Here is a 5,039-nt window from a genome sequence, read left to right as displayed (position 1 = left end):
GGTATATGTCAGAGCTATATAAATGTATATTAATAGTGGGGAAGGATATTAGAGTGTCAGCTCCTCTGTACAGAGACTGATGGGATTGGCTCAGTGATCTCTGTACAGCACTGCGGTATATGTCAGAGCTATATAAATGTATAATAATAGTGGGGGAGGATATTAGAGCGTCAGCTCCTCTGTACAGAGACTGATGGGATCGGTGTACAGAAGCATTTCCTGCACGGTGACCAATCTTCCCGACTTATTCGGTTTTTCCATGGGTTGCGGCGCTGAGTGTCCTGACCATCCACCAATCACATCGCTTTATGACTCAGGTACTCCTGAACGAGGGAAGCGTGGGGCCGATGAGCAATGCTGCCCCAGCTCCACCCCTCTCATTTTCTGAATGGCACTGATGTGGGCTGCATGTGTCTGCGTGTTGGTAATTGGAGCTTGGCGTCATTGAATTTCTGCATGTCCCGACGCAGGTAAATCGATGATCCATCGTAGTAAGAAATGCGATCCGCCGTATAGAAATGTGAGAGACTCCACCACGGGAGGATTTATAGCCATCAATGTCAACTTTAAATGTGAAAAAATGAGATTTGGCCCTTCCCCCACCTCTATTGTGCTGCAGAAATAAGTGCAGAACAAACATGGTGCATGGCGAGGCCATTGAAGTGCCCACCCATCCGCTCATCACATGACCATCTTTATTGCAATGTGGCGCAGGCAAGGTAGTGCCAATGTCAAGCCCCTCACAGGGCCTGAGTCAGATCTGCACAGGGGCCCACCATTCCCTATAGCACAGTGCGGGGGATGCCTGGATTTCAGTTTCAGGCTCTGTGCGACCCCCCAAGCAGGGGATATAATTACATGTCAGGGATTTTATTCTCACTTCATCCAAATCATTCTAAAAAATGTAATCTTCCCTTAAGGGGTTACAGACCCTGCCGGATGTTTATTTCTCTGTGTCCCCGCTCAGCCCCTCTTCCTGGTGACAACTGCAAAAGGTTATCATTCCCTGCAATCATATCCCGACAGGAAGTGGATCTCCCAAATGGGGACACCGCAGTAAACACCAGACAGCATCAAGTGCTTCACTGCCTACAGAAGAGTTTTAGCCGGAGTTCTTCTTTAAGGTGCCAAATTTATAGAATTATTATTATACAGGATATATATAGCGCCGACATATTACGCAGCGCTGTACAATAAATAGGGGTTGCAAATGACAGACAGATACAGGAAAAAGAGAGGACCCTGACCCAAAGAGCTTACAATTATAATCATTTTATTGTTCTATATTTAGATTACTTTTACAATCTCCTAAATTTGGCCACGCCCCCCCGAGGTACCATTGGCATTGCTTATTAACCAATAGGAGCTTCCGCCCCCTGCTGACCTCCAGGTATTATTATTATAGGATTTATATAGCGCCAACATATGATGCAGCGCTGTACATTTAATAGGGTATCTCTGAAGGTTGTGCCATGGCAGAAGGTGCCAACCTGTGACAGGTGTATTGTGGGTAGGGACTGGGTGCTGAAGGGTAACAGATTTGCCCCGCACCATTTAAAGGGACAGCGTCATTATTGGTGACCGCACTCCTCCCCCTTAGGACGATGCAATTGGCTGTTACTATAGGGGACCCGGAGCAAAGAAGACTCGCTGGCTGCTTTCTGAAGCCATTGGATCAGCATGGCGGCAGGTGATGAGCTTTACCACAAGGGCGGCGATGGCGCTCTCAAAGCGTGATGTTTCCTTTAACAGGTTGAATACAGAAAAAAAGAATAAAATTCTGCTGAAAATTATTCAGGAAATGTTTGGGAGCTGATTTGTAGTATTTCTATAAAACTCATCGGAAACGCTGGCCGTGACTCATTCACCGCTCATTGACTAATTCTGCAGACTTTCACCTCGTTTTACAATTTATAGATGAGTAATCCTGGAAAAGACACAAATGACTCAGAAAAAAGTCCCAGAAAGGCCGAGGATTGGGCCGGGTCAGGCCGGGGACTGGGGGGATGAGGAGCCCGTACGGCACCATGATGTGCAATGGGGTCCATGAGTATCCTGCACCTCAAATATGGGACCCCCCAGGGTTGGGGGAAGGGGTGAGGCCAGGTATGGAAGAGGGGGTCGGCATGCTCGGTGACTCCTTTTTCCTGGCCATGCAGGCTGCATACACAAATGGGGGTTCTGTTGGGTTATTAGGGGACCCCGCACAGGAACCTTAATACCCCCGGACCTCCCACCCACAAAGAGTTAATACAAAGAACACAGACGCTGCTACAAATCCTTTATTTAAATACAAAATCATCAAATCTAAAAATAGAAAGTTTATGTCCCCAAAAATAGATTCATCATCAACCCCTGCACCCAGCGATGATCCTGCCACTAAATGATCGAACCCCAGGGAAACCTGCATGGAGCGACGCATTGACCAGGCTGGGTCATTGGGTTATATGACTGAGGAGTTGGGAGGGGGTGTTCTGTAGTCCTACATTGGAGGGGGGGGGGTGTTCTGTAGTCCTGTATTAAAGAATTGGGATTTTAGTGATGGGAGGCGGTGTTCTGCAGTCCTACATTGGGGGGAGGGGGGTTGTTTTGTAGTCCTGCAATAAAGAATTGGGATTTCAGTGATGGAAGGGGGTGTTCTGCAGTCCTACATTGGAGAACTGGGATTTCAGTGCAGCAGAATCATCTCAAACAAGAAGTTAGACATTCACTGGATTTCTGGCACAACAGGTGAATAATTTTGGGCAAAGAGACAAATCAGAGAAGTGTGAATGCATGGTAGAAACTTGTAACTTGTACCCACTATGGTCCTTTGCTTTGCATTGGGTTTGAGATCCTATTCGCAGAAGTGTGCTGCAGTGCCCTGGTAGGGGGTGTTTAAGATACCAATAAATATTAATGTCAGTCCGACAAGAAAGGAAATGGCCAGACACCCAAAGGCTTCTCAATGCTGCAATACCCCAGCTGCTGTTGGCTAATTTATTCCATCATTACAAAAATACTAAATATGGGTAACAAAGGATGAATTGCAGCCGGAATGTACAATTTGTGACCGTTATGTGCACATTTCACTCCTCATAGCCACAAAGGATATAAATCCATTTCATTATATAAATATAGATAAAAAAATAGCAGCAATATCACCACGCTGCTTATTATTATTAAAGAGGATTCATATAGCACCAACATATTATGCAGCGCTGTACATTAAATAGGGGTTATAAATGACAGACAGTGACACAGGAGGAGGAGAGGACCCTGAGCAGAAGAGCTTACAATCTAAGAGGTGGGGGAAGTATCACACAATAGGAGAATGTGCAGAGAGCAGAGCTTTGGGTGGAGCCATACAGCCCCGCCCACTAGAGGCAGTCTGTAGAAAATTGCAGAAGGGGGCGGAGACAAGACCAGTCATTCTGCACAAAATGAAAAAGCAGCAGTGAGCGGTCTGTATAACAGGAAGGTGCAGAACTAATTTAGAAGAAATAACCAGGATTCCAGTAAAACACACACGGCTCTTGCTTGGAAAGAATATTCACTAATTCTGGGACTGATTGTAACAGTGTCACTGTCTGTATCTGTCAATTGCAACCCCCTTTAAATGTATATTGCTGAATATGTTGGCGCTATATAAATACTGATCAGCAGCTAAATGTTTGTAACACATAAGCTTATCACTGAGCACACTTTGTAATAAAGTTGCATTGGTGACAATAATATAAGATCCACCTGTGCAGCATTATTGCGATGCAGCGGTGACCGGCCCCTGGGTTATATCAGTGCAGACGCAGCCTCAGAAACTCTTCCATCTGCTTATATTGCTGTCAGTCTGCTGCTGAATGTTTGTAAATGTTCCTAAGAATCCACTTATGGAATAAAATAAATAAATTGGTGACAACACAAGAAGAACATGCGGACCTGACCGGCGATCAATGCAAATCGCAACCAGCAAAGCAACGCCTGCAGAAAAAATGCAAGGAAGGCGATTGTGTGAGCGAGCTGTACAGAGGTAGCGCCATCAGCAGGAAATAATACAATATTGCAATTAACAAAAACAGAAAAATGATTAACTATATAAATGATACATTGGGGTCATACATGTCCAATCATAGGGCCCCACAACCTCTCGGCCCATCAGGGAAAACAATCAAAGGATTGAAATATTTGAACCTGAACACATTTATTGCAGCTTACAGATTGTCAGTTGTGCGGCTGCATTAGTTTTCTTCCTGTCTGCACATTTGGAGGCAGCCATGGTTGTCACCCCCTTTATTACCTGGTGGATTGATGGGAGTTGTAGTAACATAAAGGTAAGCATATGTTGTGCTGCCTTTTTTTTAGCTCACAGAATGAAGAATATTTGGCAGGATCACTGGATATTTACTGTGTTTGTAAAAAAAAATGAAACTAATGCAGCCGCCATAGACCGGTAATCTTGTACCATAGACCGGTATGAATGTACCAGGAAAGCGTTACACAGAGGTATGAAATGACAGATTGTCAGGTGTGTGAGTGGCATTGGCACCTACCTGAGAGTCAGTGAGTAGTTGCCTATAGCTGGGCTCCGGTCAGGTTGGTTTTAGTGCAAGGACAGGGAGGCCAAAGCACGGCTCCTACAGACACACAGAGACTGACTGCTCACCTGTCTGAGACCAGCACACCTGTGCTCATCACTCCCCACCTGTGCTCATTACCCAGACACAGCATGATTAAAGTGACCCCGTCATTTATTAAACCCTTTCCCAAAGCAAAGCCTGTCAAAGAGGACTTTGGCACAGAGACTGATGGGACTGGCTGAGCGTTCTCTGTACAGCACTATGGTATATGTAAGAGCTATATAAATGTATAATAATAGTGTGTGACTATGGGGGCACATTAGAGTGTCAGCTCCTCTGTACAGAGACTGATGGGACTGGCTCAGTGTTCTCTGTACAGCACTATGGTATATGTAAGAGTTATATAAATGTATAATAATAGTGTGTGACTGTGGGGGGACATTAGAGTGTCAGCTCCTCTGTACAGAGACTGATGGGACTGGCTCA

This window comes from Pyxicephalus adspersus, chromosome 11 (genome assembly GCF_032062135.1).
Source record: "Pyxicephalus adspersus chromosome 11, UCB_Pads_2.0, whole genome shotgun sequence".
NCBI lineage: Eukaryota > Metazoa > Chordata > Amphibia > Anura > Pyxicephalidae > Pyxicephalus > Pyxicephalus adspersus.
This window is presented reverse-complemented; position numbering follows the sequence as displayed.